The sequence below is a fragment of the Aethalodelphis obliquidens genome, unplaced genomic scaffold, assembly GCF_003676395.1.
Source record: "Aethalodelphis obliquidens isolate GAN/ISIS:26980383/991018 unplaced genomic scaffold, ASM367639v1 scaffold1, whole genome shotgun sequence".
NCBI classification, from domain to species: domain Eukaryota; kingdom Metazoa; phylum Chordata; class Mammalia; order Artiodactyla; family Delphinidae; genus Aethalodelphis; species Aethalodelphis obliquidens.
The window spans coordinates 55891385-55904651 of record NW_020837945.1 but is presented as its reverse complement, the minus strand read 5'-3'; the positions used below and the strand labels follow the sequence as shown (position 1 = coordinate 55904651).

The window sequence follows — 13267 nt, the reverse complement described above, 5'->3', positions numbered from 1 at the left end:
TATAAATATTTGCTTCCTCTTTGCTGCAAATTTCCTTTAAGACCTGACCTAAGTGTAAAATTTAATAAAAATTTCTTGGAAATGGTAGGATGATTATTTTTCATTTATATTTTCTTTGCCTTTGAAATTTAAATTCGTGTGCCCTTCCTGGGTGGTTGTTTGCTAGCTCATCATTGGTAGATAAAAGTTCCATATGACAAGAAATATCCTAGGGTGCTAAAACACAAGAAAACTTAAAACCTTGCCATGTGCTACTGCTTTATTTATTAATTTGTGCTTTATCACTCCATTTCTTTTTTTTTAACATCTTTATTGGAGTGTAGTTGCTTTATAATATTGTGTTAGTTACTGCTGTATAACAAAGTGAATCAGCTGTATGTATTTCTGTTTTACAAGTGTTAATTAAAAACAGCAACAAAGTAATGTCTTCTTTAGGCTTAGGAGAAAAAGAGCCTTCAACATTAATTCAATAAACACTTCTTAGATTAGTCATGTTAGATTAAAACAATAAGGATTGTGACACCAGTGTCACACATGTGGTTAACTTTATCCATGTGTCTATTTTCCCTTTGCTTTTTTATTAGTGGAATGAGAAGAGGAGTTTCCATAAAAAGTGGCACCAGACTGTTGTCAGTCAACTCCTGTCACCTTTGTGGTGTGGTCTCTGAATAACCAATTTCTGTTCTGAGCCTTGGTTTCCTTTCTTGTAAAACAGAGCATCAATTTGTCATTGATCTATCCCTTGTGGAAGACATTTGAAGAGAGAATGAGATAATGTCCATAGAATGTTTTATGTTTCTTGGAAGAGAGGTCCTTTGTAACATTTTAAGGACAATTTTTCTAGAAGAACATGAGGATTCACCTGAGATGGTACTGGAACTGCCACTGAGAACACAGACTGGGAAAATGAATCTGCCTGGGTGGATGATGGTCAGAAATAACCCAAAGCCTTGTATTATTTGTTTTTCGGTTCAAACATCTCTTTAGTTGTTCTTCAACCATGATCCCATTTTACTTATTTATTTATTTGTTTGTTTGTTATTTGTTTTTTGGGGCTGCATGTGTGGCATGCAGGATCTTAGTTCCGCGACCAGGGATTGAACCTGTGCCCCCTGCAGTGGAAGTGAGCAGAATCTTAATCACTGGACCACCAGGGAAGTCCCCCATTATTCCATTTTAAATCCTATGTGAAAGAGGAGATTTGATTTGATAGAACTTTGATACCACATATTTGGAATAAATAATCTCACAACAGTACCTGTATCTTCCTTTCAGCTTTTAAGACATCTGTTTTGTCCTGTTATGGAGCTACTCTTATTTAAGCACAATAGAACCCAAGTAAATTAGACAAAAAGGAATTAAATTGGGTGTTTTCAAAGACAAGCAAGCAAACAAAAACTATAGTAGACATTTTCTTAGAGGACTCTCTGTAAACTAATGCTTGTGTTCATAATTCATAGTCACTGTTCTCTACTATGCTGACATACATCTCCCTTGAGTTGAGTTGTACATTTATCAAGATCCTGTTGTGTTTACACTCAAACTGGATTAGGCTAGTTGTGTTTGTTGTTGCAATGATCTAATTTGATCACATTTTGCCAATGCTTATTAAAATATGAATTTGAAAGAAAATTATTTTCTCAGTAAGAACTAAGAATAGTCAGGAAAGGAATTTTGAAAAGAACCTCAAAAATAATTACCCTTGGATTAGATCTGAGCAGTTAGGAAAATCTGGGATAATTGTGCACTCGAATTGTTTGAAAAACATCTTCAGGTTCTTGCTCCATTAAGAAAACCCCTAAAACTGGAGATTGTAGAGTGAAATATAGGTATCTTTTAAGAAATAAAACTAATATGGAACTCTAATTGATAGAACCATGATTAAAGGAATTACCAAAAAAAGAAATAAGAAAAGATACAAATCACTGCATATAAACATGGTAATGTGGTTGGATCTTAAAAACATTATGCTGGAAAAAAGGCAAGAAATTGAATAAGAACTATAACACAATACCATATGTATAAGTTTAAATTCATATACATGAAACAAAAATACACATTTCTAAGAAGTCAAATAAAAACATATGCATTAAACCTACAAGGTATCACTGCCTTTGAAGAAAAAGATGGGAAAGAGATGGGAGTGGGAGAAGGATAGAAGAGAATAAATATACATATAAAAAATATACAAGAGAAGACCCTTGTCTTGGAAAACAATGTTGATGTGTCATGAACCGAGGAGTATGATTAACTCATCCCTCTTTAACAGATGGTCCTACCCCTCACTCTCTCAAATATCATGAACCTAGAAAAGAAGAGAGGTGATGACAGCATTCAAGAGAAGACAAGAGAATTTTACAACTGGGACAGTAATGGATCAGTGTAGTAGTTGTCTTAGCAGACATCGGTGTTTGCAGTGGGAGAAACTAAGAAGAAGCAAGCTGATTCTTGCTATAGAAGTTCAACAGACTCAGCAGGTATGTCTGGAGGCAACAGCGCAAATACAGTTGGAAATGGGATTGACTGAAATTCTGCTCAAGGAACAGCTAATACCTTGGGTTCCTTCCTCCAGCCCAAGCAGTCAGGCAGCTTCCCCTCCCTCACTGTAAAGGAAGCTGAGAAGTTTACTTTCTAGAGTAGAGAATGATCACAGTTGGTTGCAGTAGGAGGAATCCCATCTGAAAACTGGTGAATAAAGAAAACTAGTCTATAATGAATGGTGCATCTCTTCAGCTCCTCTTTCCCTCTTGCATCCCAGAACCCCAGCAACTAAGTTTATACCTACACCTACCTCCCCAGTTAGGACATTGGGAAATCTGACACACCAAGAGAAAAGACCTCTGTATAGTGACAGCTGGGGATCTGTAAATGAAATGGCTCAAGATCCTTCCCTTCCACCTACAGTGAGCAAGCCAGCTTGATTCAGCAACACAGAGCTTTCAATCAACTTCTTGGCAACTCATTCTTTTGAGTGCATTGGCAGTCAAGGATAACCAGAAGCCAGAAATCAGTTTTGAATAGTAATTTTGCATTATAAAAATGGATTCTGGATTATTTGCTGTTTTAAATTATCCATGCCTTTGTCCTCTTTCCCTTGTTTAAGATTTTGCCTATGATCCTTAAATAAACAAACACCTATGTAAATCCTCACCACATTCCCTAACTTCCTATAACGATGTGAGGCTTCCAGTCACACTGAAAGGGGAGAAAATTGCTTGTGGTTCAGACATGTATTGACTGGGATCTAGGTCGAAGTATTCTGTCATCTGCTGTTTTGAGCTTGCATGCATGTGTGCATGTGTATGCACGTGTGTGCCTATGTACTTGTGCATGCACTCATACTCATGCTCCACTGCAAACCAGTGAGTGCTTGTCAAGCTTTTTGAGAGGAAATGGGCCAGACTGCTGCTGCACTTTGACTTTTCTTCCTGAGAAATCAGGAATTTGGCAAAGCAGTCAAAACCCTAGAAGAGATGCCCTATCTGCTAAACTCAGAGCCATCTATGTGACAGTCCAGCAGAAGTCTACCAGTTTTGTCATCAGTGAACATCTTGGTTGATGAATTAAAGCCTATATACAATCTCTAGAGAGCATCTCTAGCTTTACTATAGGAAGAGAGAGAGAAATGCATGGGGAAGGACTTTCTTATCAGTAGCTTTGGATTTCCCATTAATCTTCCTTTGTGCCCGTGATGCCCTTATGCACTGTTATCTTTAAGAGTGTAAGCTGGAGGTACTATTGCAGGATGATCAGATTGTTCAAATTTCCCTCCCTTAGCCTCCTATGGAAAGTACAAAGACAAATGTTCCTGTTGCAGACTAAGACAAAAACACTTCTGAGTTTCTTAGGAAATGTGTTAACCATGTGTTTTATTTTCTGTATTCTGATGCTTTGACATTTGGGGTCTTACTGACCCTGGAGGGACTGTTCCTTTCAGGGCTAGCCAATTCCAAGACATAGTAAACAACTCGTCCATTAGGATACCTTTCAAATGTAAACCAATCAATCCAGAGCTCATATGCCTGAGCTCCTCCTTTAAAGTCACCTCCTTTATCAGGTCCTCACACCCTGGGCTACTATCCACCAGCCTAATCAGCCCAGGGACAGGTTTCCAGACAACTAGGGACAGCCCCTATGCCCCAGAACCCACTGAAATTATTTAACCTAGCCAGTCCTAAGCCTGCTTACTCTGTCTCTCTCATTTCTTCCCATGGAAACCTAATAAAGACTCTGGTCCATGTTTTCCCCTACTCCCTCTGTTTCCTAACTGACTCTGGTGCTTCTCCCTGTGGCCCTCCATGATGTGGCATGCCCCATCTTCATGGAACTATGAGTAACAAACTATCATTTCGGTGGCAATCATCTCCTGATTTGTTGGCCTTACCATACTTAACAATGATAAAAACAATTAAAACAGGGAGAGCATGCTATACTGAGTAGCAAATCATAAGAGGCCATCCCTTGAGGTGTAATTCTTCCATGAGACTTTCCCTGACCTCATCAACTTACAATGAACTTATCCTCCTATGAACATCCAGCATTATTGCCTACGACTCTCATTTGACATTTAAATATGTTCCTTCCTGATACCATATGTCTGTTGTTTAAATTTCTTGTGTATATCTTGTTCTTCCAACTGAAATATAAATTTCCTCAGGGTATAATTCTCAGCATCTTCAACAATAACTGATGAGTTAATGAATGAATGAACAGATGTAACCTATTAAATTTGATCCAAAACTCACAAAGATCTTACTTTTTTTTCCTTTTTGAACTTTCTCTTTGCAGATAACTTTGTATGACTGTGATGAGCCCCAAATTGCAAAACTGCTAAGCATTTTCTTCAGACAAGTAAATTTCTAAGCCTAATAAATACCTAATTATTTCCCTGAATTTATAATCAGATATAATTGTCTGGAGCATCCATAACTTGTTTGCTATCTGTAGGAAGAGGAAAGTGATATTGGGTGCTAGTTAAGAGCACTGTTTTGGATTCAGGCAGACCTAGTTTAAATACTAGCTATACTACTTATTAGTTGTGTCTTTGGGCAAGTTAACTGACCTTTTCAGTCCTCAGTTTCTTCACCTGTAAAATGGGGATAACAATACATACCTTAGAGGGATTTTATAAGGATTGCATGCGTAAAGTTGTTAGCATAGTACTGGCATATGGTAGAGGCCAAATAAATGGTGTGACTGTACATGTTATTTTGCCTGGGATACTCTGTTTACTCCTATTGCTCTAGCACAATTATGAACAGCACCCCCATTTTACCCAGAGTTTCAAGTTTGGACAATAAATTGGTCTATCAATGAATGTATTTTTAAACTTTTAATGCTGATTACTACTTAAATATATGTGAGATGAATATATATGTATGATTGAATATACATTTACATTGGGGCTGTGCAATAATCCTTTCCAATAAAGTCCACCCCATCCCTTTGTCTCCATTGCTGAGTAGCAGATTATGGTTTAGTGGCCAAGAGCACAGACCTAGGAGCCAAACAGTCTGGTCTTGAATCCCAGCCATGCATGTTCTAATGTGTAACTTTAGACAATCCGTTTACTTAGCATGTATCAGTTTTTTCATCAGTAATACAGGAACAATATAAGCAGTACTTTTATCATACGATGTCATGAAGCCAAAAGTCTATAACTGTATATATGTAAAAATGCTTACAGCAGTGTCTAGCACATAGCAAACCCTCTGTGAGCAGGCATTATTGTTGCTGTCTCTATGTCAGTGGCAACTAAGCTGAAACCAGCTTGTTTCTGTTTCCTGTGAATTGCTATTGGTGTAGAAAACAGCCCTGATACTGCCCTCAGTTCAGATAGCAAGTCTGCATGAATGTTTTAGATGATAAACTCCTTAGATGATAAAGATAGAGGAACTTTGTACAATATCATGTGTGATTCTTTAGGATACAAATGTGTTTTGATAACGTTATGGACTGAGTTATGCCCCCCACCCCCCGGCAAATTCATATGTTGAAGCTCTAACCCCTGTGACTATAGTAGGAGATAGCGCCCTTAAGGAGGTAACTAAAGTGAATGAGGTCATAAATGTGGGACCTAATTTGATAGAACTGGTGTCCTTTATAAGAAGAGGAAGAGACACCAGAGATCTCTCTCTCTCTCTGTGCATGCACAGAGAAGAGACCTGTGAGGACGAAATGAGAAGGTGACTGCCTATAAGCGAAGAAAAGAGGTCTCACCAGATACCAACTCTGACAGCACCTCAGTCTTGGACTTCTAGCTTCCAGAAATTTGAGAAAATAAATTTATGTTATTTAAGCCACCCAATCTGTGGTATTTTGTTATTGCAGCCTATGCAGACTAATACAGGTGAAAGAGTGTGGTCAAAAGATTAAATGTGGAAAGAAAAATTGTGTATAATTTGGGAATTGGGCTAAGAGCATTGGAGGAGCCCTCTATTTAGGTGAGAATTACTAAGTCAAAGGATGCTAAATGGGCTTCCCTGGTGGCGCAGTGGTTGAGAGTCCACCTGCCGATGCAGGGGACACGGGTTCATGCCCTGGTCCGGGAAGATCCCACGTGCCACAGAGCGGCTAGGTCTGTGAGCCATGGCCACTGAGCCTGCGCGTCCGGAGCCTGTGCTCCACAACGGGAGAGGCCACAACAGTGAGAGGCCCGCGTACCACAAAAAAAAAAAAAAAAAAAGGATGCTAAATGAAAAGCTGGTATTGTAAATGTATGAATCTGTTCAAGGATGATACAAAAAGTGAGGACTGTGGTCAAAGTAGACGGTGCATGTCCTGTTTAAAGGCACTGAAATTCTCATTTTCTAAAGCCCCCATACAGGTTAAATGGAACACATCAATAAGGCACTGGTCCTTTGGCCCTGCTCCAGTGAATGTCTTTGGAAGTACAGGTGAGTAGGATTTTCCTCTGGAGAGCACTGAGGTGGGGTTTCATGGGTGAGTAGAATCTACACAAGCAGAGCAATAGGGAAAGAGGGTTCCAGAGAGGAAGAATGATACAGAACAGGATACCTACAGAACTGACTGCTAGGGTTGTTATGTGACACAGGTACATCAGTTTTTTTAGGGTCCTTTTAAGGTAGTCAATTTTGTTAGAGTAGAGGCACCATATAAAGAAGACTGGAAAATAAGAATGGAAAAATTCATATTGTGTTTGGCTACAAATCCTGGAGTAATACATGTGGAATCAAGTGATTCATTTGAGCAACAGAAAGCTACCATTAAAATAATATTTCCAAATGAATCTCAAGTACTGGTTAGAATGCTCTGGAGGAAGAAGGAATTGGAATGAGTTCCTGTGACTGCACACACTCAAGTAGAGGCTGGTTTGCCACTTAATCAGAGGTGGTACATTGCAAGTAAGCAAATCACCTGGGGACCTTGTTAAGACAGAGTGATTCAGCAGGTCTGAGATGAGGTCTGAGGTTCTACATTTTGAACAAACTGATGCTGCTGATGCTGCTGGTTCCTAACTACACTGTAAGTTGCAAGGAAATAGATGACCTGTAAATTCACTTACAACCTGTAGATCCTTGATTTTACTACCTAGCATGCTGAGAAACAAGCTAAAAATTTGCATTCAATATTAGCTTGAGTCATTCTGCTTGTCTCTGTACATGAAATTATGCATTTCAGAATGCCAGGTCAAACCATGCAAAAAAAGGATTAAACACAGCTCCTTGCCTTGCAATTACCTCACCACACACTGTGAGTTAACAGGAGCAAGGAGAAAATAAGCACAAGATTCCAAAATGATTGGAACTAGACTTGAGTTTAGTGATGATGAAAGAAAGATATAAAAGAAGGAACTGTGGGACTTAATCATAGATTAGTTTTGTTTTATTTCAGAATATGGTTTGGCTATGTGGAATCTAAAACAAAAGTCAAACATAAAAACAGAGTAGAAAAGTGGTTGCCAGGGGTGGAGGGTGGGGGAAATAGGGAGAGGTTGGTAAACAGGTACAAACTTTTAGCTATAAGATGAATAAGTTCTGAGGATCTGATGTATAACATGATGACTATAGTTGATGATACTATGTTGCACAACTGAAATTTGCTAAGAGAGTAGAACTTAAAAGTTCACACCAAAAAAAAAAAAATAGATGAATATGTGAGGTGATGGATGTGTTTATTAACTAGATGGGGAGAATTTTTTCACAATGTATACCTATATCAAATCACCACATGGTACAATTTAATCTTACAATTTTGTATGTCAATTATACCTTAATAAAGTTGAAATAAAAAAACATATCATTTGGTCTTACCAATCAATATTATACTTAATCCTACCACATCATCATATAATTCCCATGAAACTGCATGTGAACAAAATACTTTCTCAAATCATTTTTTCCTAGTGGCTCCTTTTAGACCTTGAGGTCATATAGAAAATAATTCATCAGCAGCATGTTAAAAATATTTAAGAATCACAGACTTTCATTTTAAGGAGTTTCCTGCATGGGCACCTTTTTCCTTTTAGTTCTTTGACAAAATCATTTTTATAAAGTTAGTTAAACATTATTATTTTAAGATTCATTTTAATCACTCATCAAAAGCACTTACAGATTGTTTTATATATTGGAAAGGGGTGAGGATGACCTTACAGAGGAACTGAGATGAAAGCTTATGGTGAACAGAATTATTCTTAGCATGAAATATTAGGAATGGGTAATTATAAAATAGAACATGGTGTGTTCTTGGATTGGAAGAATCAATATTGTGAAAATGACTCTACTACCCAAAGCAATCTACAGATTCAATGCAATCCCTATCAAATTACCAATGGCATTTTTTATGGAACTAGAACAAAAAATCTTAAAATTTGTATGGAGACACAAAAGACCCCGAATAGCCAAAGCAGTCTTAAGGGAAAAAAACGGAGCCAGAGGAATCAGACTCCCTGACTTCTGACTATACTACAAAGCTACAGTAATCAAGACAATATGGTACTGGCACAAAAACAGAAACATAGATCAGTGGAACAGGATAGAAAGCCCAGAGATAAACCCATGCACCTATGGTCAACTAATCTATGACAAAGGAGGCAAGGATATACAATGGAGAAAAGACAGCCTCTTCAATAAGTGGTGCTGGGAAAACTGGACAGCTACATGTAAAAGAATGAAATGAGAACATTCCCTAACACCATACACAAAAATAAACTCAAAATGGATTAGAGACCTCAATGTAAGACTGAACACTATAAAACTCTTAGAGAAAAACATAGGAAGAACACTCTTTGACATAAATCACAGCAAGATCTTTTTTGATCCACCTCCTAGAGTAATGGAAATAAAAATAAACAAATGGGACCTAATGAAACTTAAAAGCTTTTGCACAGCAAAGGAAACCATAAGACAAAAAGACAACCCTCAGAATGGGAGAAAATATTTGCAAATGAATCAATGGACAAAGGATTAATCTCCAAGATATATAAACAGCTCATGCAGCTCAATATTAAGAAAACAAACAACCCAATCCAAAAATGGGCAGAAGACCTAAATAGACATTTCTCCAAAGAAGACACACAGATGGCCAAGAAGCACCTGAAAAGCTGCTCAACATCACTAATTATTAGAGAAACGAAAATCAAAACTACATTGAGGTATCATCTCACACCAGTTAGAATGGGATCATCAGAAAATATACAAACAACGAATGCTAGAGAGGGTGTGGAGAAAAGGGAACCCTCTTGCACTGTTGGTGGGAATGTAAATTGATACAGCCACTATGGAGAACAGTATAGATGTTCCTTAAAAAACTAAAAATAGAATTACCATATGGTCCAGCAATCCCACTACTGGGCATATACCCAGAGAAAACCATAATTCAAAAAGACACATGCACCCCACTGTTCACTGCAGCACTATTTACAATAGCCGGGTCATGGAAGCAACCTAAATGCCCATCGACAGATGAATGGATAAAGAAGGTGTGGTACATATATACAATGGAATATTACTCAGCCATAGAAAGGAATGAAATTGAGTCATTTGTAGACGTGGATGGATCTAGAGACTGTCATACAGAGTGAAGTAAGTCAGAAAGAGAAAAACAAATATTGTATATTAACGCATATATGTGGAACCTAGAAAAATGGTACAGATGAACCAGTTTATAGGGCAGAAATTGAGACACAGATGTAGAGAACCAACATATGGACACCAAGGGGGGAAAGCGGTGGGGGGTGGGGATGTTGATGTGATGAACTGGGCGATTGGGATTGACATGTATACACTGATGTGGATAAAACTGATGACTAATAAGAACCTGCTGTATAAAAAAAAATTAAATAAATTTTAAAAATTAAAAAAAATAGAACATGGTGAATTTACGTGTTTTAAAATCAAAAGGATATTGAACTTTAATGGGAGTAGGTCATAGGATTTTTGTTTATATAAAGTATGCTGACTATAGAATAGTGGAATTTAAGGAAAGAAAAGTGTTCTCTCTTTGAAAGAAATAAAGAATGGCTGATGTTCTTTCTTTGATTTCTTTGAAATCATGTATTCCATTGCCTTCATTTTACAAATGAGAAAATCAAGGCTCAGAGCATCTGAGTGATTTGCCAATGACCACTCAGTATATTAGCAGCGAGGGAGGAATGCAGTTCTCTCTAAGCAGTGCTGAGCTGTTTCCACAACACCATATAGATATATTTTGGATAACCAATAATCTCACCATTATTCAGATTAGATATTATCCTTTAATATGTCCCATCATTTCAGAGGAAAGACATTAGTGATACTTTTATGTGATCAGAGAAGATTTTACTGAGGAAGAAGCCCTTTAGTTTGTCAATAAAAAATTGCATAGCAAGTGAATAAGCAGAAGGATGAAGAAGGGATTTTAGAACCCAGAGGTGATAGTTTGGCAAAGTGCAAAAGCAGAAGTAGCAGGAGATAATCTTGGGACCTGAGGATACTGACTATTTGGAGGTATTGGGGCAGCAAAATTGGGTGAGAGGTTGGGACCAATGATCAAAGCTCTAGGAAAGCCAGGCAAGTAGTTGAACTTAGTGCCAGAACTTAATTGAACTTAATGTCGGAGTGCAGGGCCAGCACCAGTGATATGCTGGGGACCAGCTCAAACCAACTATGAGCTGATTATATGTTTTTCCTCCCAACTTGGAGGTTAGTAACATCATAGAAGCAGCTTGAAACCGGTCATGGTGGGAGTATTTACACCGTGGAAATCAGCAAACACTACCCAGAAATGTTTTTCTTCCTGGAGAGCCAGTGTAGTGGCATATCTAGACAAAATGTAAGTCTGTGTTCTAGTAGCTGGACTAGACAATGCAGAAGGAAGGAGAATTGAGAGGAGGATTGCGGGCATGGAAACCTCCATCACCCTGTCTGTTGAGAAGCTTTAGAGGCATGTTCTCCCTCTAGTTTTAACAGTAAATATTAAGTACATGTCCATGACTCCTTAATTTGTGGAACACAGAGATCCTGATTCGTATCATTCAATCTGGTGCCATACCTAGCATTCTGAATTTGGCTCAATTCCAAAGTGCTTCTGGTAGGATGAGAATGAGCAACCCCATTAGGAAAAGAATAAGCTAAGAAAAAGAGAGTCTAAACGCTGAAAATAATTCTGTGTTACATTAAACTCTAACGTCTGCCATGCCTAAGGCAAGGTAAGGTTTCTATTAAAAATTACTGTTATATTTACTCCAGTCATATAGAAGGCTCCCAGCAAACTTCACATCATGATTTTCATCACCACCGTCAACACATCAGCAGCACCAGCAGCAGCAGCAGTGGAACACTCATTTATTGAGCACTTACCCTAAGCCAAGCCCTATTCTAGCAATCCAATCATTATTTTGTTAAGTGGTTACCATGTGCCAGGCTTGTGCTAAATTAGTGGTTCTTGGTTTTCTTGGTCTCAGGACCCCTTTACACTCTTAGAAATTGTTTAAGGCCTCAAAGAAACTTTGATTATGTGAGCTGTAGCCATTGATATTTACTGTATTAAAAAGTACATTAAAATGTGTATTTATTAATTCTCTTAACCGTAATAATATAAATCCATTACACGTTAACATAAAACATTTTAATGTGAAAAACTATTTTTTCCAAAGCAAAATGAAGTTAGTGAGAAGAGAGTCATTGTTTTATAATCTTGCAAATCTCTTTAATAGAAGGCAGCTGGATTTTCTCATGTCTGCTTCCTCATTCTATCTACTGCAATATCTCTCACCATCTAGTTTCTGGAAAATTCCATTCTGCACTCATGTGAGAATGAGATAAAAAAGGCAAATAGTGTCCTAGTATTTTTACTAAAATAGTTTTGACCTCATGACCCCACCCTGCCAGAGTCTTGGGGATCCCTTAGGAGTCCCCAGACCATGCTTTAAAAACTTCTGTACTGAACTGGATATGTAAGAGTGGAGTCAAATTTCTCTCACCCTCACAGAACTTACATTGCAAGTCTCATTCTCTTATATGCCTTATTTAAGCTCACAACAACCCTATGAAATGGTTGCTTTATTGCTTCCATGTCCCACATGAGGAAACTGAGGACCAGAGAAAATATAATATTGAGGTACTATTGGCAGAATTCAAAATGGCAGAGCTGGTACTCGATCCAGAGATGATGCTCGTATCTACTACATATCGTGCTTCCTAAAGCACGACACAAAGAATGAATTTCTTACCCACTTTTCAAAGGTTCCACCTAGTAAGAAAGTGTAATCATCTTTTGAAGAGATCCTTTACAAGACAACTCCCAATCCAGGGTATTCTGTCACAACTGAAAGTATTATCCCAAGGCAGGCCTTTCTTTTTTGGAATGATAGCAAGCAGTTGGGATGGCTGATGTACTCTCAGAATTTGGAAGTGGAGGATAAGAATGTGTATGGGAGACCTGGCCGGGAAACTGCAGTCTTCGAACCGAGCCCAGCTGTAGTGAGAGTTAAAAAATGAAAAGGTTGTTTATTGTTTCCAGTCAGCCAGAACAGTGAGCTGCCATGGCCCACAGGACTCTCTACTTCCCCAAAGATTCATTCCTGGCTGCAGAGATATGGTGACACAGGTTAATAGCTTTTCTCTGCTGAGATCAGACAATAGATCTGAGTGCTACCTATCACCGTACTTACAGGGAGTAATGAATTATAGACATCATTATTGTCAGATGACCCAGTGATGAAACAGAAAATAACTGTGACATCATCGTAATTTATTGAAAAATCCTCAGGAGTTTTATAAATAAAACTCTCTTTACATATAATTTCTACTACCTCAGTACCATGCAA

The 13267-nt window shown here is 38.0% G+C and overlaps 1 protein-coding gene across 1 annotated transcript in view; it reads left to right on the top strand.

Moving 5' to 3' along the window:
* Positions 1 to 13267, top strand: part of MORC1 (MORC family CW-type zinc finger 1) — a 350777-nt gene that overhangs the window by 116935 nt on the left and 220575 nt on the right. Inside the window, exon 3 of the mRNA XM_027104268.1 lies at positions 6816 to 6896. The gene's annotated coding sequence lies outside the window, so the exon portion shown is untranslated. The remainder of the gene's footprint in view (positions 1 to 6815; positions 6897 to 13267) is intronic.